General features: G+C 37.8%; 1 pseudogene; it reads right to left on the bottom strand.

Annotated features, from left to right (window-relative positions):
- Positions 1 to 12,041: 12,041 nt before the first annotated feature.
- Positions 12,042 to 22,145, bottom strand: LOC105549570 (annotated as a pseudogene).
- Positions 22,146 to 22,720: the final 575 nt, after the last annotated feature.

The following is a 22,720-nucleotide window of genomic DNA, read 5'->3' as shown; positions in this document are numbered from 1 at the left end:
ATATTTGTACGTATTTATGGGTTGCGTGTGATATTTTGTTACATGTATAGAATGTAATGATCAAGTCAGGATATTAATCATATCCATCACCATTAGCATGTATTATTTCTATGTGTTGAGAACATTTCAAGTCCTTACTTACAGCTATTTTGAAATATATAACACATTGTTGTTAACTATATTCACACAACTCTATTACTGAGCATTACAATTTTTTTCTTCTATTGAACTCTATGTTTGTACCCATTAACCAGACTATATTCTCCATCTTCCCATACACACCCACATACTTGCCAGCCCCTGGTAACTGCCATTCTACTCTCTACCTCCATGAGATCCACTTTGTTAGCTCCCACATGAGTGAGTACACGCAATATTTGTCTTTCTATATCTGGCTGATTTCACTTAACATAATGACCTCTAGTTTCCTCCATGTTGCTACAAATAACATGGTTTCATTTTTTTTATAACAAAGTCATATTTCATGCTATTAATATGTCACATTTTGTTTATTCATCTGTTGATGGACACTTAGGTTAATTACATATCTTTGCTATTGTGAATAGTGCTGCAATAAACATGGGGTACGTGTATCCCTTTGATATACAGATTTCATTTCCTTTGAATACTCAGTAGTGGGATTGCTGCATTGTAAAGTAGTTCTAGTTTTAGTTTATTGAGAAGTCGCTATACTATTTTCCATAATGGCTGTACTAATTTTGCATTTTCACCAATAGTGTATGAGTTCCTTTTTCTCTGCATTTTTGCCAGCATTTGTTATATTTTTATCTTTTTGATAATAGTCATTGAACCTAAAACTAAAAAATTACTAGAAGAAAACATGAGAGAAATATTCTAGGACATTTATATAGGCAAGCATTTTAGAAGTAAGTCCCCAAAAGCACAGACAAAAAAATAGACAAATGGGACTATATTAAACTAAAATGCTCTTGCACAGCAAAGGAAACAATTAACAGAGTGAAGAAACAGCCTGTTAAATGATAGAAAATGTTTGCAAAATATTCATCAGACAAGGGATTAACAGTAATATCCAGAATACACAAGGAACTCAACACCAAAAAGCCAAACAATCCCATTAAAAGGTGGGCAAAGGATCTATATAGACATTTCTCAAAGGAAAACAGACAAATGGCCAAAATGTATATGAAAAAATGTTCAACGTCACTAATCATCAGGGAAATGCAAATCAAAACTGCAATATCGTCTTACCCCAGTTAGAATGGCTATTATTTCCTTCTATCTTTCCATTTCACCATAAAAACGTTTCATTCTTCTGTTATTTAATAACATTATTCTGAGGCCTATGTTGCAGAAGGTGTGCTAGGCAGTAGGGGAACACAATAATAAATGAGACAGAATTTTTCCCTGCCCAGCTACATTCTGGGGAGGAAAACCAAAAGTAAACAAGTGAACAGTAATAACCAGGAGAATAAAGGGTTGCTGTTACAGATAGTAACGGAGACCAGTTCCTTTCTACGTAAAATATAAACACTTTACCTAGCATTTAGGAAGACCTTTCAGAGTTGTATTTAAGCAGAGATCTGAAGAATAAGACCACTTCAAACATGCAAAGAACCCAAGGGAAAACATTTCAGGCAGAGAGAAAGAGAAGGATCAGGAAAGAGCTTGTGTGTTTTTGAAAAGACTTTTTGAAATCCAGGGTAGCTGTGGGATAGCAGAGTTTCACCGATTGAGCTTGGTGAGTGAGGCTAAGGACAGATCACTTGAGAACCCTGGAGGTCATAGCAAACTCCTGAAGAACAATCTAGGCTCTTTGGATGGAGTGACCCTGTGAGAACTGTAGTAATTGACTCTTAAACCCAAGTAATAATTCCAGGAAAATCACCGGCTTGGTAGATTATGTACAGACATGATTGGCCTGGTCCTGGGGTGGGGGTGAGGAAAGAAACTCAGGAAGTCCATTCTCATGACTATTGTTCACAGAGAAGTATCCAGAAGAATCAGCTTTTGCATTTTCAAGAGAACATTGTGGAATGTAATGTATACAGTATGTATCTCTTAGCAATGGGGGAATGTCTCACGTTTTATTTCCAGTCCATACTTCTACCCACTGGGTGATATGCTTATCTGTGCATTTAAGATCTGTTTATCAGTCATCCAGGTTGGCAGCGAAATGGAAATTTTTAGGAAAATTTAACTGAGCCCAGCCTACTTGAATTCAAACTAAAACCACCTCAGGAAATTTCTTTTAGCTTTTTCATTTTCATGGTTATTTTCTACATGGATGTCTATTGAGTTTGGACTTTGTACAATATTCCACATCTGTTAGTGTTTTACTCTTTTTTCATTCTTAATATGCTTTCATCACCTCCCTTGTTGCATTTTAAAATGTAATCATTTGATTCCTAACCACCCCCCTCCAGTTGATTTTTGTTTGAGGATTACTATAAAGCTGTAAACTTCTGATACTTTGGTAATTGTTTTAGAAATTTAAAATACAAATGCACTTTATGCATTATTTTCCAACAAAGCATTTTTTAAAACTTACTTCAAATGAAAAGTTTACTTGGCTTCTTTGAATAATAGGTTGAGCCAAGGGTGAAATAATATGTTATTATTATTTGTATTATTGTATTTCAGAGCATGTGACTCTGTGGAGACCTAGGAAGAGTTACAAATACTGGTCCCAGATGGTGGAATAACACATGTTCTATGTCTTAGTATGAGGAACAAATCAAGCAAGTAAACTATTCCCAGACCTTTATTACATAGCTCAGTTCTGGAATGATTATTGTGCTTCTGGCAAGACACAAAGGTGGAAAACAGACATTTAAGTGGAGTTAACATTAAAGGAATTATTGCATTCTTTTCTGAACATAATCACCTGTAACTGAAAAAGCAATGGTTCCACATGTCACGTTCTTTATTGATTTCTGTTAGATATTGGTACTTATTTGACCTGAGTATAGATGTGGGAGGTTGCTAACATAGAGATAATTGAGAACTTAATAAAAGTATACTTGGTTTGCCAAGTGGTTATTGATAAGAATAGAGGAGTATATTTAGAGCAGGGGTCCCCAACCCTGAGGCCATGGTCCAGAGACAGTCTGTGGCCTGTTAGGAACCAGACTGCACAGCAGGAGGTGAGTGTTGGGTGAGAGAGCATTACTGCCTGAACTATACCTCCCGTCAGATCAGCAGTGGCATTTGATTTTCATAGGAGCGCAAACCCTATTGTGAACTGTGCATGTGAGGGATGTAGGTTGCATGCTCCCTTTGAGAGCTAGTGCCTGATGACCTGAGGTGGAAATGTTTCATCCCAAAACAATCCCTTCTGCCATCTGTCTGTCCATGGAAAAATTATCTTCCATGAAACCAGTTCCTGGTGCAAAAAAGGTTGGGGACTGCTGATTTAGAGTATATAAAAGTTGGTATTTCAAAAAACATAAATAGTATGCTTGTGTTAAAATACATAAAATCATGCCCTCCCTCTAACACCTATATAATTTTAAATAAATTGACATCTATTTTGTTCTCTTAGTGCAAATTTGTGGAAATAATTTTGTTTAATCACCTTGTCATATATATTTCTGAATATGTGTTGCAAACCTCATTCTCAAGACATTTCTTAATCTGAAGTCCCTATTTTTGAGCTACCATCTCAATATTTCATTATTATTCTTCTTCATTAACAATTTATTTCTCTTATTGAGATTACCTGGATTTTCTGAATATATTGTTATGGTCTAGGAAGAATTTTTCCGTTATACAGCATGAGAGTCCTTTGATTAATACAGCTTTTACAAAATTCAAAAAATTAGTAATTAGATCAAGGCTGGTTCCAGAAAATACCTTTTTTTGGCTGAATACAACCAATATGTGCCAAGCAGTACATCGCCCAGGCTGGAGTGCAGTGGCACGATCTCTGCTCACTGCAACCTCCACCTCTTGGGTTCAAGTGATTCCCCTGCCTCAGCTTCCCAAGTAGCTGAGATTACAGGCTCCCACCACCACACCCGGCTAATTTTTTGTATTTTCACTAGAGACAGGCATTCACCGTATTAGCCATACTGGTCTCAAACTCCTGACCTCAGGTGACACAACTGCCTTTGCCTCCCAAATTGCTGGGATTACAGGCCTGAGCCACTGCACCGGGCCCATCCTCCATCTTTTAGCATAAAACATAGTTATATACAAGAGACAGATACTCAGAACTCCAAAGAGAAAAATCACAAATAAACTCTATTCATAAAGCTCTCTGGGCTTTGATAATACAATGTGTTATAATGGGAAAGAATAAAAATAGTTATCCTACCTTTCCTGTATGAATTTTATCTTAAAAGTATTCCAGATCGTTTGTGAAGGAAAGTTTTTATTTGTTAACTAATTCAAGCTAGTAAATTCAAGAAACGAATTTAGAAAATCACCTAAAACAATCTTCGCAAAAACAGAAGTATAACTCAGGCCAAAGTGTCAAGGTATTTTATTTAGTTAATAACAATGATAATAATAAAATCTTGTATACAGAATTTCAAACACTACTTCAAGGTCTCCTTTAACTAAGGATGGAAATTAAGACACAGAGAGGTAAAAGAACTTGGCCATTGTCATGCAGGAAGCAAGTGGCTTTAACCATACATAGCACTATCACAAACTAAGTCTTGAATGCTGGTCTCTAGAGACTCTTAAGATATCAGACTCTTATTTTGGTGCTTTTTCTATGACACCCAAAGTAGAATGTCCTTGGAACGTCCCTGAGGATCTACCAGGGAAACAAAAACAATGAGTCATCAAATAGCTGTTGTTTTTACTTTTATGTTGCTGGAAGGAGCCTGAAAATGAAATAGCGAGTGAAAACTCTGAGGCCTCTCTCAGCAGACTGAAGTTTAGGGAAGTCCATGTCTGCAGTGGTCAGGTTCATGGATTGTTCCACCAGTTTAAGCAAAAACTTTGGTTCTCCATAATTAGTGGACCTGTGGGAAGGAGGAATCGGCCACAGATTCTTCCCCAGCCTTTTCCATAACTCTGTGGCTTACTGCTCAGAAAGAAGGAAAAGTATGAGGAAAACAAACAGAGACGGACCTTCTTTGCACATTGGCTCTCAGCCTGCCGAATCAGCGGGCTGGACACGGAGGCAACTTCCTGTGTGCGGTCTTCTGCGGACTTCCGGGTGGGGAAGTTGGGGAATGTGTATTGTCGAATGAGACCCTGAGAGATTATCCTTGGAAGGAACTACCTCTGAACCTGTGTGTTGATCGAAAATCTCTTATAGCCAGAGTTTCACAAACTTGATGTGATTGCTCCCTCCCGACACAAAAATTATTGGGGAACGGAAAAAAAATGAAGTTTTGAAATTCAATCGTATGAGTGTGGTTTCTTCTCAAGACAATTTATCTCTGGAGCACTGAGTTAGGGAAGTGTGGAAATAGGGATAAATGGTAAGATACTCTGCTGCTTTCTAGGGTTTTGTGAGTCATTAAAATGTTAAAATAGTGATATCTATTTACTCATAACTCATTCAACAGTGGTTTCTGAGCTCTGTCTACATGCAGAGCCATGGAATGGGTACACGAAGAGATACAAAAATAAGAAAAAATTTTTTAAAAGCATGATCCTTCAACTTAAGGAGCTGAATCAAACATTTTCTTAAATCAAACCATCTTCTTAAATCAAACATTTATAAGAATAAATATTTGATGTAACTATTACTTTAAGTGTTTAGTCTTTCTTGAAACAATATATATAGCCATTCAAATATCATTTTGTCACTCTCTCTCCCTAAGTTAGTGTCCTATGAGAGTTAATATCCGATGTCAGTCTGAGCACATGAAGAATGGAATATGGCACACATAACTTTCAGTTAATGGGAAGGGCCCGGGTCCTCAGGCTCCATGGGTTCTGTTGTGACCGGTTCTAGGACAACATCCTTCCTTCAGCTGGTGATGCTAGTTGTCTTGCCATTTGCCACTGAAGCCTGTAGCTGACAAAATATCCGAATGAGTCTTTCTCAGCGTGGTCAGGGCTGAGTAGTCTGCCCTGGCAAATGAGACTTGGATTGGCTTCTGCTGTGTTCAGACCCTGCAGGGGTCTGACTCTGTCAAACTTCAGCCTTGTCCTCTGCTTAGCAATCCCTGGTACAAGTCATCTTGTCAAAATAGAGTGACAACCTCCCCAGCTACAATCTCAATTGCTTTAAAACTCAGAGTGGTTCCAGAAAATTACCTCTGAGGCATTCCTCTGTCTGACTGCCACATGGTGCCCAGGTGCGTGGCCACATCCTGGCTTTGTTACTGGGGGATTTTTCAGAGGTAGCCTCTTTCTATAGGCCTTCATGTGGAACAGGCATAGCTTTTCTATGCCTTAAGTGTTTCCCTCACCCTTCTGAAATGTTTTCTCTTCTCCTCAGAGAGGATATCCATCTCACACTCTTGTTTTTCTCTTCTTTTCTCCTTCCCACAAATTCCTAGACCTGAAATGTGTTGAGCATTTCTTTTATTTCTCTCAAATCACATCTTGTGTTTACATTCAATTAACCCAGATGGAACATGTTCTCCACACCGTAGTGTGTTCCTAGGCTTGTTGTAACCTAAAAGGGGGATAAAACCTCCGAATGGAATCTGAAAATTCTCTGCTCTTAACAATAGCCTGTTTTGATCTTAGAGGTTGAGTATTACTTTGCTTTGCTCTTTATAATATCCAAATGTACCCCGAGGCTAATGGATGCTTTGGGTAAATGAATTTCGTATTCAGAAAGGCAAAAGGAAAAACACATAATAATATGTAAGGCATCACTTTGTTTACACTTATTGTGTTGATCATTTGGGCTTGTCTTTCTGCCAGAGGTTCAAAGGACTCAGGACTGAATCCTCATTCAGCACTAAAGAAATAAGTGAAACCTAATTTTCAGTGTAACCTTCATGAGACAGTGAGACCATAAACTTTCAGGAGTTTCTAGCAGTGATGAAATAGGCACTATTTATCATCCCTAGAAACTTTCAGAAGTTTCTAGAAATGACAGAAGCTACTCTGGATACAGTCAGTAGAGCCCTTGATGTAAGTCATGAATTCTCTCAAGACAGCTACGGCTGTCTGGCAATACCTCCCTTTGGTGCCTATCAGTTCCTGACCAGTCCCAGCAGGAGTGGAGGTGAGAATGCAGGAGAGTTACTTCTTTAGGTTGCTTAGACAGAGAATGGATGAAAGGTAGGAAAAATGGAAGAGGTCAAGAGTTCTAGTCCATGAAGCACATGGGAGATAGTCTGTAGGAGATTTTTGGAACTTTTCCGGAAGCATGTGAGAGAGTCTAAGTTTCTTAAACATCGGTGGCAGCTTGGAGAATGGTGAGGAAGACAACCTGGAACATTTCAAGATTTCTAGACATTTTTTCCCCTTTCCCTCTGTTGGGACCTGGGAAAATTCCCACTTTGGGTCAAAATGGAAATGGCTAGAGCCATGTAATTACTACTGATTTAATTTCTTTTTTTATATTGCTGATTTAATTTCATTATTTAGGAATTTAAGTATTGTTATTTTTTCCATTTGTAAGCATCAAATCATTCACAGATCATTTGATTCTGAAACCCAGCTGGTTGTTGGGTACTGATGACTGCTTTTTAGAGTTAACACAAGTGATGCTAAAATAGAACTTTTGTACCTCCCTCTGCCTAGAAACCCCCTTTTTCCTCCTTTGTACATGTTTAGCTTCTACTTATTCTATTTCACCAATTCTCTAATCCAACCCCCATACTTAAATTAGGCCCTAATATACTTTCTCATTTCATTCTCTATTTTTCTTACTTAGCACTTAACTTGATTTGTAATTATATATTTGTGGGGTTTTTTTATGTTTGAAACTACAATTCGTTTTTCAGAGAGCCAAAGAGGGGAGGGATAAAGAGATGATTGTCACAGATGGCAAGTGGGGGCCAGGAACCTGAGAACACAAAGGGAGTGTTGAACACAAACACCTCTGGCCAGGCACAGAGCACTTGCTTCTTGGGTTTTACACTGGATGGCCCCAAGTCATCCTCGGCCTTCCTCCTCTGCCCCACCAACAGCTCATATTCATGATCATTACTTCCCTACTCAACTCCCAATTTCTTCTTCTTCACTCTCTATTGTTCCTTCTCCAGCATCCTCTGTGTGAGCCTCAGCCCTAGAAAATTAGATGGGAAAGACATTTCCCTCCATTTTCCAGCTGAATGGGAAGGGACAGATTTTGAAGGAGGTAGTGGGAGGAATGTTATAAGTCAATGAAGAGCTAAAGTATACCAAATGTGCTGTGTACTTAAAAAAAATAATATGGTCATGAGGATCTAAAGTAGTAGGAAAATGAGTCAGTGAATGTAAAAACATGCCTTATGGTATGCAACGGCTTGGGAATTGAACCCTGGCCAGTCTGACTCTAAGGTGCATGATACTCCTGTAACATCCAGCTGCCTGGTGCTCAGAGCTCAGCATCGTGATTGACCTAAATTCAAATCCATTCCTGACACTGCACTCATGACCTAGGCTCCTTAACTTGGTTCTTTTATGACAAAGTTCCTATTTCAATGATTTTCAGCATTCCATCATTTTTTATCTGCCCCAACATACCTTCAAACAAGATGCTTTCCTATCAGTAAGAGTGCATATTATGATAGAGTAGAGGCTGGATGGAGGTAGAGTTATATAACTTGCATATGGACTGCCTTTACTCTGATCAGTTTCTGACACATACTGCCAAGGGGGAATTTTCCCCCTTCCTATTTTTGAGAATCCTTTTCAGATTAGAAGGAGGGTCATTTGTGCTGCAGTCCTTGCTTTGTGAGCCCCTCCAATGTCTCAGTTTCTTGAGAACCAGGGCCCACAGATGTGTCAGAGATTTATTCCTGAACACACCTCCCCTGGTACTGTAGCAGGACGAGTAGCAGACAAAACTCCTCAGACACCCAGTTAAAGAAGGAAGGAGCTTTATTTGGCCGGCAGCTGAGCTCCCTAACTGAGCAATTCCTGTCCCTTTTAAGGGCTTACAACTCTAAGGGGGTCCACATGAGAGGGTCGTGATCGATTTAGGAAGCAGGGGGTATGTGACGGGGTGGGGGCGCTGCATGCACCAGTAATTAGAACAGAGCAGAACAGGACAGGGATTTCCACAGTGCTTTTCTATACAATGTCTGGAATCTATAGATAACACAAGCAGTTAGGTCAGGGGCTGATTTTTAACTACCAGGCCCCGGGCACATGCCGGGCTGTCTGCCTGTGCATTTCATTACTGCCTTTCAGTTTTTACTTCTTTCTTTGGAGGCATAAATTGGGCATAAGACAATATGAGGGGTGGTCCCCTCCCTTAGTATATGCTACAGCTGCACCTCCCAGGTCCTGACTTCCCAGGTATCTTCCTTAACTTCTCTGTGTTGCTGGCTGTTCATTCTTTTCCAGCACCATTCCCATGTCCTGCCGCATCTCTCCTGACCCCAGCACTCTCCAGCACCACACTTTCTTCACTGACTGGAATGTCTGCCAGCTGTTTACCATGAGTCTTTGGCACATCTGTGTAGATCTCCTACTCTTTATTTATTCTCCAATAAGTCCCCAGAGGACATCCTTGTGGTCTGTCTGGTGTCTGGGTCTCCATCATTCTAGCCTCACTGCCATGTCTGGGTCTTCCCACCACATAGATCCACACAATTATCTTTTGTTCTTTATTGTTAACTTGAATTACTTTTAATAGCTTCATCATGGATGAATGAACTTTTAAAAAGGGAAACGTGTCTTCCTTACATACACTTTTATATGAATTCTTGTTTTATAGTCCCTGAATGAGTCGATTTGTTCAGGAAAACACAATAGAGCACAGATGTGTGGGCCAAGGGTGCTTGCTACCTAGTATTCTGCATAGGATGCTTTCAGACCTATGAATATTCATAACCAAAGATGGACATGTTTCCCATTTGGAGGGCTTAATATATTTTTTTTGGGTCAGACTTGTCAAAAGTTGGATTTATAAATCAAATCTGTGAAATATTTACTTAAAAATATCACTAGCAAAATGCATGAACGCCTAATAAAGTCCATGAAACCACTTTACTAAAAACATTGAACCTTTTAAACATAAACTTTCTTCACTAGGTTGGGGCCTGCTGGCTCATATTCTTGCCCAGAGGAATTTCTATTGTTTTTACCTCTGAGCCATTGAGAATAACAATGGCAAGAATGTGTTGGCATGGCACGGTGTGTTGTGGTGCTACTGGGTGGGACCGTTGTCACAAATCCGTTTTGTAAAATTCACTGAAGGAAAAAATGCTGCAATGTGAATTTCTATTCCTTCTGGTAACTGTGGCTATAGCAATTGCCTGAGACAAAATGGGCAATTGACTTCCTTTTCCCTACTCAAAGTGGACATAGGCTAATAACATACTCTGGGGATTTAAACATTAGCTACTGTGTTTTACATTTTTTGATCTTCCAAGGTTTTTGCTTATGATGGGAAGACTCACATAGGGACAGATAATAGTGGGCAAAACATTTTCAGTTAGTAACAAAGTACATTCAGATTTTCATATGGAGAAGTTTTGAATACCTGAAACTTTGGAGTATCATTTCCCTGCTAATACTGGCATCTATCTATCTATCTATCTATCTATCTATCTATCTATCTATCTATCTATAGATGTATGCCAATATAGAGATATGCAGATATATAGAAATAGATATATTCAAACTCCAGTAAAATGATTGGGTCATACAAATATATTCAGTTGACTGTGCTGTTTGAGAGAAGTTCAGGATGAGGTCACATCTGAAAAGTGAGCCTGAGCTGCATTCTGGAGAAAATGCCAGTTTGGAATTTCCATTTTTAAGATACCCCTCCCCCGCCACCAATAAAATATAGGTTATATGATTCCAGAGCTTTCAGTTAGAAAGGTTTCCTTTCAGGGCAGAAGGAAAAAACTGCAAGTTATTATAGCCCATGGTATATGTTTAGGGAGAATGGGTGGTAACACATAATTTCAACTTATTTCTGGACTAAATTAATATGATTCTACATTATTTCAGACCATAGAGCAAAATTATCTGATAGAAGCTGATTGCTTTCCCAAATGAACTGGACTGTTACTTACTTTGATCAGTATTTCCTATTAGAACTACTACCAGCCAGATATTTTAAGAAAATAAAATCACATTTGTCTAATCCTACTGCAAACTAATAATACAAATATAAATAACAACTTAACATAAACTTGCAGGATATGTGCCTATGTTTTCATTTTCCTGTTAGTTGGATTTTGGTTGATAAGGGAGGATTGCCCACTAGCAGTTATCTGTCTGCACAGCCATCCTGGAGTGTTCTAATGACTAACTACCTTTGTAATGTCACTAGTTAGATCAGTTAGAGTTGATGTATGGATTTGCATATCATGCTTTCAACTCGCAGTCACCTTGAAATTGAATTTAATTTTTTTCTGGTTACCTGAGAATTTATGCAACCCATAATTACCTGTAGCCCAGATGCTAGAAAATGTGGAACGTTTAACTAAATATGGCTACCCTATTAAAGGAAAACAGCAGACATTTACAGGAGGCATTTAAATAGGTTGAAAATGTTGTCTGAGAAAAACTTGAGAATTAAGGTTTTCTAAAAACAACAAAAAACTATATTTACTTAGAAGCATTCAGAAAGTCAAAAAAAGCTACTTTTTTTTTTGCAATTACAGAGTAGTTAGTTAACAGAACAATTGCATGTAATTATTTCAGTGCATCTGAGATAAATGGGGATGAAAAACCCCCATCCCTGTATATGATTAATCTGTGCTGTGCATCAAGAACCTACTTTAAATTTCCATGGCAATTTACAACTCCCATACTGCACCAGGCAAGGTTAGTGTCTACTGAAAACACCACTAGGACAGGGCTATCTAAAGATACATTTGGTAGTATGTTAATTACACAAAATAAAGACACTGATCAATTTGAAAATAAATCTTAGCACCACTTTTTAGTTTTTTTCTTTCAAAGGAGTTGTGTACAGGAGGATTAAATGATCTATAGACAAGAAAAAAAACTGTGTTACAACCAACTCATTCATCATGATCTTCATCATCTTCATCTTCCTTCTTCTCATCCTTTTCATCTTCCTCCTCTTCTTACTTTATCTTGCTTTGTTTGCAGCCTTGATGACTGCCTTTTATGCTGCATCAGGCTTTCCTTTAGCTCCATGTACAGCAATATCTTTTTCATATTTTTCCTTCAGCTTTGCAGCCTTCTTTTCATAAGACTGCGTGTCATCTGCAGCAGTGTCATTTCACATCTCTGTTTCTTCACAACATCTCCAATGGATAGGCTGGGATGTTCTCCTTTGACTTTGGAGCAATACTCAGAATAGAACAAGAAAAGAGCTGAAGGAGGCCTCTTCAGTACATTGGAAACCTTGAACTTCTTTTTTGTCTCCCCTCTAAGAGGGCTATAGGTTTTCATTTCTTTCTTAACGGGTCTTGTTCGCTTTTGACAGGTCTGCAAATTTTCTTTTTTCTTTAGCAGACATAGTCTTCCTCCTATCTGAGAACTTCTTTGAAAACTCTGAGAAGTTGACTGAAACATCTGGGTACTTCTTCTTGAGCTCCTTCTGACAAGTTTGCACAAAGAATGCATATAATGACATTTTGCATCTCGGCTTCTTAGGACCTCCTTTGCCCAGGCTTAGTTATCTTTCCTCAACAAGGCACAGAGTTTCTCAGTGCCCGTCCAGCTCTCAAGTGCCCCAGTGCTGTCTCTACAGAGCTCAGTGTACTGCCAATTAAGATTCTTAATTGATGGTAAACTACACATTTTAGAGGGCACATGCTGGTGCCCTTCTACTAAGAGGAATGGTCAAGAGATAGTCACCATGCAGGAAGAATTTATCTTAGTCAAGATGAATGGATGTGTTCTCCTTCAACCAGATGAATGAAAAAAAAAGAGTTAGAATTGAGAAATGTGCTTTTCTTTACATTATCTGGTTAGTTGCCCCCAGATAACACCACTGAGTGGGTTTAAAGGTGTGCCTCCAAAATGAAGGAAAATTGAAGTCTACAATACAGAATATCATGGCTCTCAAAGTGTTTGGGGTAAAACAAACAAACAAAAAAGAGTGTAAAACAAGTACTTAGCAAATATTTGTCACTTTTATCTTTATCATATAAATATCTCATAAAAATAAAAGCCTCAATAGTTTCAATAGACATGCACAAAATGTATAAATAACTAATCAATATTGAGAAATGGAAATATTTTCAGTATCAGTAATAATGTAATATAAATGACAATGTCATTTCCTGGTAAAAAATAAAAGGGATATTCTTACCTATTAATTGTAGCACAGAAAAATTATTAATGGAAATTATTTTCTAGGAATCAATTTGTCAGTTCAGTGTGATGGAAGCTCCATTCTAAGTCAGTACAGCCAAGAACTCAAGATTCGTATCCTCTGCCCCAAGCTCCCAGTTGAGAACTATGGTATCTCCCCAAGTGGGGCAGGAAACCAACATTTCTCAATTTCTCAAAACCCAGCATTTCCTAAGTGGGGCAGGAAACCAGCCCCTTCAAATTTCGTGCTACAGAGGCTATATTCTAGGTGAGTGAGGCCAAGAGGTTGGAAAGGGGCTTTCTCCACCCAAGCCCCTCTCAGGGTGAAGGCTCTACTCCAGGGGTAGCAGGCCAAGAATGCTGGGGCCCCAATCTACCTCACCCAAGATCACTTGCAGGGAAAAAGTTCAGTCCTTGGAGAGGTAAGTTAAGAAGACTAGATGCCACTGTACCTGCTGGGTGACCTGCTCTTAAAGCAGGGCTATAACTCCATCCTGTTGAAGAAGTTCAGAGATTTTGCCCAGCAGGGAGACCCAGGCCATACTAATACAAGGCCCTAACACTCTCCCCAGGGAACTGACTTTATTTAAAACAGATGATGGGGGAGTTCAAGCCTAATGACACTTTGGGAAACCATGAGATTTTGGTAGTAGGAAATAAAGAGGAGGCTGGTAGTTCCATAAGAACAACAAACTAATAATACAAGCCCAGCTAGTTTATTAGAACCAGGAACAGAAACAGCTAAAAAGAGTACTATTCAGGTTCAGAACTAACCTCCAAGTCTGGCCTCAGAAAGTATCCCCTCAAAGACACTCAAATGTAATAGGATCAGACTGAAGCAATTTATGTCCCAGGGAATTGTTGAAAACAACAGAGTGATCAGATAGCAATAAATAGAAGCTAACAACTGGGTGTGATACCTAAAGAGGCATATATTTAAGAGATCAGGGAAAAAGACAAAGAGAGACCTTGCTGAAATTAATATCATAGCAGGGTAACTGTGCACATGCCCAAGGCTGTACCCTGTGAGGAGCAGCATCAGAAGCTTCATACTGCTAGAGATACAGACATCACTAAAATAGTCCAGTCATGTTACTAAACAAATAAACAATAATCTGGTATATGGAGTGGGGAGGGTCAGTATTTAGAGCTGTTATACTGTTTTATCTAAAATACCAATTTTTGACAAAAATTATGAGAAATGCAAAGAAATAGAGAAGTATGACTCATATTCATGGGGTGAAGAGGGGAGTGGGGAGAAACTTTCAGAAATTACCATGAGAAGGTCCATATGTCAGACTTAACAGACAGACTTCAAAGCAGTTATTACAAACATGTTCAAAGAACTAAAGCAAACCATGATTAAAGAAGAAAAATATGATGATAATGTCGCAACAAATAGATACTATCAATAAAGAGAAACATTATAAAAAGAACCAATGGAAATTTTGGAGTTGAAAAGTACAACTGAAATGAAAAATTCACTCAAGGGGCTCAATAGTAGATTTAAACTGGCAGAAGAATCAATAAGCTTAAAGAACAATTGGTAGAGAGAGATAATGTAATCAGAAGAACACAGAGAAAAATTAATAAAAGAAAAGTGAAAAAATAATAAAGAAAAGTGAGAAATGTGGGATAGCACTAAGCTTTCCATATTTGTTGGTAGAGTCGGAGTGGAAAGAGGAAAGTGTAGAGAAAACAATCAAACAAGACTACCCAAATTTGCTGAAAATCATTAATTTATACTTTAAGTAACTCAAGGAATTCCCCATAAGATAAATGGAAAAGATTCATACACAGACACATCATAGAGAAAATGATGAAAGCCAAAGATAAATACAATTATCTTGAAAGCTGTAAGAGAAAAACAACTCATCACATACAAGAGAATAGTAATATTAACAACTGACTTCTGATTAGAAACAATGAAGGCTAGAGGCAGTATGATAACATTAACATTGCTAAAAGAAAAATAAATGATCACTAAGGATCTTATATCCAGCAAAATTATCTTTGAAAAGTGAAAGCAAAATAAAAACTTTCCAAGACAGACAAAACCTAAAACATTTTGCTGGAGGCCTGCATTGTAAGAAATACTAAAGGAAGTCCTTTCAAGCTAAAAGCAAGTGACACCAGACAGCAATTCAACCCATGTAAAAAATGAAAAGCTTCACTAAAAACAACTATGTAGGTAGTTATAAAAGATTGTAAAAACTACATATTTCTCCTTCTTTTTTCTTTTAACAGATCTAAAATCACATAAAACAAAATAGTGTTATTGGCCTATATATGGAAATGTAACCTATTTGGCAATAATAACACAAAGAATTTGATAGGAGGACCCACTTTCATTAAAGAAATACCACCACATGGTGATTTGAATCCACAGGAAGAAATGAGGAGATCAAGAAAGAGTAAATAAGAAAATTAAAATTAATGTAACAAACTACATAAATATAAACTAGCTCTTTTTCCTTCTGTCAGCCTCTTTAGAACACATAATACAAAATCATAGATAGAAAAATGTATTGATGGCTCTCTAACATATGTATATGTCAGATGTATGGCAACAATAGCACAAAAAATGAAGGAGGAGAAAAGAGAGGAGAAAAGAGCTACATAGGAGTCACAACTCTATATCTAATTTGAGTAGCATTATTCATAGAATATATCTGAAGAGATTCTGATAAGATATATATGGTAAACCCTAAAGCAACCATTGAAAAATAACTAAAAAATAGTGAAAATATTATTAAAAGAATTAAATATGACTAAATCTTTGTAACTTGGGTTAGGTAAAGCCTTCTGAGATAATGATGTTCGAAACACAAGCAACAAAAGAAATATAGACAAATATTTCATCAAAATTAAAATCTTTTGCTTTTTAAAGGGTACCACCAAGTATGTGAAAGGACAACCGACATAATGCAAGAAAATACTGCATTGATAAGTGACTTGCATTTCTAATGTATAAGCCTTTTTTTAAGAAGAAAAAAAGAAAGAAAAAAAGAAAAGGATTTGCTTTGTCACGCAGGCTGGGGTGCAATGGCATGATCATAGCTCACTGTAACTTCAAACTCCTGAGCTGAAGCAATCCTCCTGCCTCAACCTCTCAAGTAGCTGGGACTACAGATGTACACTGCCAAACCTGGGTAATTTTTAAAATTTTTAGTTGACATCAGGTCTTGCCATGTTGCCCAAGATGGTCTCAAAATCCTGGACTCAAGCGATCCTCCCACGTTAGCCTCCCAACATGCTAGGATTACAGGCCTAAGCCACCATTCCCAGCCTGAAATCTTACAATTAATAAAAGACATAACCCAATCAAAAAATGGATTAAGGAATTGAAGAGACAATTCTCCAAAGGTGATATACAAAAACAGATAAAGGATGCTCAGCATCATTATCCATCAGGGAAACATAGGATACATTCAAAACCACAATGAAATACCTCTGCATGCCCACTAGGATGGATTTAATTTTTAAAAGTCAGATTAATACTAAATGATGGCAAGTATGTGGAAAAATTAGAACACTCTTCCATTGTTGGCGAGAATGCAAACTGATAAAATAAAAAAACCAGCCTGGCAGTTTCTTAAAAGGTTAAACAAAGAGTTACCATATTGCTTAGCAACTCCACTCCTAGGAATACACCTAAGAGAAATGAAAATATATGTCCTTACAAAAACTTATACATAAATATCCATAGAAGCGTTATTCATGATAGCCCCAAAGTAGAAACAACCCAAATGTCTATCAACTGAGGAATGGATAACCAAAATGTGGTATGTGCGTATATAAATATATACACACATACATACACACACACACATACACATATACATATATATACAATTCCATTTATATGAATTGTCAGTAATGGGCAAATCTATTGAGACAGAAAGCGATTAATGATTGCCTAAGAATGGGAAGACTGGGACAAAATGGGAAGTGACTGCTAGTGGGTATGGGATTTCTTTCAGGGTAATACTAATAGTCTAAAATGTATGGTGGTGATGCTCACACAACTCTGAATATACTAAAAATTACTGGAATGTGCACTTTAAATGGATGAACTATATGGTATGTGAATTGTGTATCAATGAAGCTGTTATATGTAAATAAACTAATTAAACATATTAAATAGATATAGCCTGTATTACAAAAGCTGCACAAATGTACAACACTTCTCTATAGAAGTAGACTGTTTCATATATTCCCTCTAATGTTAAACACCATGATTCTATCAAAATATTTAAAAAAATAAAGATTTCTATAACGGCAAGTTGAATGTAATTAAGTAGCAAAGTATGAAGAGATCTCAAGAATGAGAAGAAAGTGGCAAGATCCAGATTTTGGCAAGTTTTGGGGAGGGTTGTTCTGGAGATGAAATTTGATGGAATCTTTAATGGATAGGGATCACAAGTAACAACGTTCTCATGGATAGTCATGTTTTGTTTTAAAAGTGCTTTTTTCTCTCAAGTAGCTGCTATTTTGTCAGGTATTTTTTCATCACACATGAATTTTACAAATGATAATACTGTACCACAGTTTTTAAAAAGGTAACTTTGCTAATTTTTACACAACCAGTATGTGGCAGAGTAAAGACTAGACTTCAGAAGTACTATATCACTCTGGGTTAATTATTATTATTTAAAACCCTGAATGATTCACAAAACAAATTTTATTAAAACATTTTCCATATTGTTTGAGTCAAAATGAAGAAGAGAAAATGGAAATTAATACTGAAAGTTATTAATTCATGGATAAATTCCAAAATTCCCGAAGTTCCCGAGACTTTCAAAAATATTAAACCTTAACATAGTAGATCGTTCTAGTAACTTTTCCAAGTGAAAGTAATGTTATTTTTTCTCTTCCTGGACAGGTATCAGTGAACATTTTTATTTCTTGTTTAGTTCATTAAAAAATAATTGCATTAGTCTGGTAAGTTAGGAAATAATAGTCGCATCTAGGAAACATCTTAAGAGGTTTCTTCTCTCTCAGGCTGGAACATGTAACATATCAAATATTTTTTCAAATCAACATATTATAGCAATGTTCCTTGTGTAAATAAGATGTCTTAACGTAAGCAACATATGATATACTCAAATGTTACACTCATTTTTATGATTTAGAGTAGATAGTAAAGGGAGAGAAACATCAAATTTGTGAGAATTTTTAAAATTATTTAATTGTTTGCAGTTACTTTTGTACAGAAAAAATTTCCCAATGGAGACATAAACCAGCAATGGAATTTTGACAAGGAGGCTTGTGTTATTCCAATTATAATTTAGGTCACAAAGAATAATAAATATATTACTCGTAACTTCCTGCTTGTGTGAATCCGTCAGAATCCCTTCGTATAGAATAGAATCTTTGATGAGGTCATGCCTTTGCAAACATTTAACCAGCATCTGGTACAAAGATACCTCGGGTTTGATTCAGACAGGTTGATTTAGACAGACTATGCTAATTAAAGGGGAGAGAAAGGGTGTCCTCCAATTAGCATAACCAAAGCTTAAACAGACTAGAACTTTACTTTTAGGGATTGATTTATTTAACATTTTACACATTTATAGACTTGTCTCCATTCACTTTATAGAAACCTAAACGATTCCCAGAGAGGCAAAATGCCCGACACGTCTTTGAGAACAGACGTGTACATTGCATGCCAGCTATGTCTTTTGATATAAAGGGAAGATCTGTCTGCTTTTGAATTTGCAATGACTTATTCTTTTTGGCCAGCATAACAGAGATATCGTCGATCAAGATGAAAGGTACAAAGAGTAAAAGGTAGATCACAGGGAGCAATTACAGAACGGTAACACAGAGCAGGAAATGCTTGTTTAGATAAATGAGGCATATTAAAGGCTAAATGTCATTCATGGTGACTCCCATCTAGAAAGGATTTAAAACTCTAAAATACGTTGAGATAAAAGCACATATGGCTTTTAAAAATACATGGTCAGTCAAGTACAGTGGCTCTCCCCTGTAATCCCAGCACTTTGGGAAGCCGAGGCCGGCGGGTGGCTTGAACTCAGGAGTTGAAGACCAGCCGGGTAATATGGCAATACCCTGTCTCTACTAAAAATACAAAAATTAGCCAGGCATGGTGGTGCGCTTGTGGTCCTAACACGAAAGTTCAAGGCTGCCGTGAGCTGTGATCATCACGGCACTCCAGCCTGGGTGACACAGTGAGGCCCTGTCTCAAAAAAAAAAAGGAAAAAGAAAAAATATATGATCACACAAGTACAATCCAAAACCTCTTTTTTTAAAAAACGGTTATATAAGAAAGATGTCATTAATTAAACTCCCTTCCCACATACACACCAAAAGGAATGATTAAAGAAAAGCCTAATGCTGGAGGAAGACATTTCTGAGTTTCGGTTTTCTTATCTTAAAAAAATCACAATAAAAATACTTGCCAGCTTGAACTTGTGACCTCTGAAATTCTTTCCAAATTAGTTTTTCTGATTCTGGGTAAGATATACTTATTATAAGTTCAAGGTGTCACATCTACCAGGAGTATATGAATTTTAATAAGTAATGAAGAGCCTTCAAAGCTCAATGGGGTGAATCTCTAAGGATGAAATGTCACGCAGCCTGACAGGTTTGTGGTGGACATGTATGTGTGTGGTGGGGGGAGGGGAAAAGTCTTCCCACCGCCATTAAATCATCCTGCCGTTTTCCAAGCAATCCCTAACAAAGAGTTCTCAAGCTTAGCTTCACATTAGAATCTGGGGAGCTTTAAATAATCCTGATGCCCAGGCCACACTGCAGACCCATGAAATCAGGATCCCTAGGGATGGGATCTGCACATCAATATTTTTTACAGCTTCCTAGGGAATTCCATTGTGCAGTCAGTGATGAGCACCACCACCTCACGCCTTTAGTTCACAGAGGGGAATACTGAGGCCCTCTGAAGTCCAGTGATTGTGTTTATAGGTCAAGTAGTCAGTGATGAAGTCAAGACAAGAGTCCAGGTCTCTCAGCTCCTAATTCTCTTCTTTTCACCATACTCTTGTCTTCCTGTCTTTCCTTATTTCATATTGTTGCCTTTGAATTGGCCTGTGAGCTTAATTTCAGATCTTTCATTAGGTATTTTTACGTACCCCATGCAAAGATGTGAGCAGCCTCTCCCAGTGCAATTTTCGCATATTATTTTCATCTTCACAGGCATTGTTTTTCTAGGCTTGCCAACTTAGAGGCCACCCTAATTCTTCCATTTTATTCATGAGAAAATTGAGGCCCAGAGAAGTTAAGTGGCCAGCCTAGAATTACTCCAGCAAAGAGTAAATTCCAGAACTGACATTGTTTATCATCTTATCTAAGTTCCTTCTACTCTTCCAAGCCCCCAACTTTGATGAAGGGGGTTCTCTGCAGGAGAACTGGCACCTTTCATCAAAAAGCTAAAACGCATTTGTCAGAGAAATAGAGGAGCTGAAAGAGGATCAGGTAGTGGCTGCCGTTGCAGCAGCTATCTTTCTATGTTTGGAGATCAGAGGAGAGTCCAAAGCACTACTGCAGTGCACAAGTTATTGCTTATATGCTAACTCAGCTGGTTTGTAGGGCAGCAACCCAGCCCACAGCTTCTCCTGCAGGACACTTATTTCACTGAAGTTGGAAGCCTGGGAACAGTGAGAGGCCACTGCAGGTTTTTCTTCCTTGTGGGTTCCAGTTCAGCCTCACAGGTTCTAGATTTCCCTTGCTTTCCTCTCATGTCCACTCTTCCTTCCTAACGTCCTGCTTTTTGAACTTCTGATTCTAGCACCAGACACAGAAACGATGAACAATAGCCTCAGATCGACTATGTACCACATTTTATTTATCCATTCTACCATGGATGGGCATTTGGGTTGGTTCCAAGTTTTTGCTCTTGTGAATAGTGCTGCAATAAACACACACGTGCATTTGTCTTTATAGTAGAATGATTTATATTCCTTTGGGTGCTATTTCTGGTTTTAGGTTCTTGAGGAATCGCTATACTGTGTTGTACAATGGTTGAACTAATTTACATTCCCACCACCATGGAATACTATGCGGCCATAAAAAGAAATGAGATCATATCCTTTGTGTGGACATGGATGAAGCTGGAAGCCATCATCCTCAGCAAACTAACACAGGAACAGTAAACCAAACACCACATGTTCTTACTTATAAGAGTGAGTTGAATATTGAGAACGCATGGATACAGAGAGGGGAACAACACACACCATGGCCTGTTGGGTGTCAGGGGTAAGGGGAGATAACTTAGAGGACAGGTCAATAAGTGCAGCAAACCATCATGGCACATGTATATCTATGTAACAAACCTGCATATTCTGCACATGTATCCCAATTTTTTTTTTTAATAAAAAATAAATCTAAAAATAAAATTGACTGTGTAACCAGTTCTGATAATTACACAAGGCCAAAACCCCATAGTAAATATCACATCTCCTAGCGGTTACGCTTTTTTTGACTGGAACCCTGTCTGACAGAGGGGCTAGGACTCCATAATTAGAATCAATTGGCATCACTATCATACCCATGACTCACTCCCTTTTGTCTTCAGGCAAAAAAACTGGAATTGGAAAACCCAAGACCTGCCAACACCAGGTCTTCATAACCTTTTGACAACCTGCTGGGAAAGAGAAGCAATTGCCCCCTCTCCATGTTGTCACTGTCTCCATCCCTGTCTATTACGTCTTATAGTGGCCTGTTTTGCACATTTGCTTTTACCTGTTTGGACCTGTGGCTGTAGTTTGCATCTTCCAGTCTGCTCGAATCCAACCAATGTTCAGCTTTTCCCGTAACCTTTTTCTGATACCCACTTTGACCACTTCTCTGATTTTTTTCATGTTGCAGATTTCTATGACTTTTCTATGTCCTCAAGCATGCTCGCATTGCTGCTAGCTTTCTCACTTGTTCTTCTGTTTTTGTTAAAATTTGAATCCTTGAGTTTAGAAGGTAATCATTCTTAAACCTCTTTTTATCTATGGAAGGAGTAAGACAGAGTTCGGATTGTAGTAGAGGCTCACTAAGTAGCTGTTAATAGCTCTTTATTGAAGGCCCATTGTTTATGTATTACTATGCTTGTTGGGTTGAAAGAGTGCTGATAATTTGCCTTTGTGCGTGTTCTTTAAGCAGAGCAATAGCATGAACCTAGAGCAACTGCTGTCTGCCTGCCTTTAGGATGTCTTCATAACACTCAAAGACCTGGTTAATTTTGTTAAGTAGTTGAAGACAGACAATGACTACACACACACAGTCACACACACACACACACAGACACACACACACTGCAAACTTTTATAGTCACAGTATTTTGAAAAGAAATACTGTATATGAATGACTCAACAGTAGAGAATAGCTTTCTTTAAATAATTTAAACAAATTGTTAAAAGAAAGCTATTCTCTACTATTGAAAATACCT

Source organism: Mandrillus leucophaeus, unplaced genomic scaffold, assembly GCF_000951045.1.
Source record: "Mandrillus leucophaeus isolate KB7577 unplaced genomic scaffold, Mleu.le_1.0 Scaffold444, whole genome shotgun sequence".
NCBI classification, from domain to species: domain Eukaryota; kingdom Metazoa; phylum Chordata; class Mammalia; order Primates; family Cercopithecidae; genus Mandrillus; species Mandrillus leucophaeus.
Note: the sequence above shows the minus strand (reverse complement) of the source record. Positions and strands in the feature narration are given on the sequence as shown.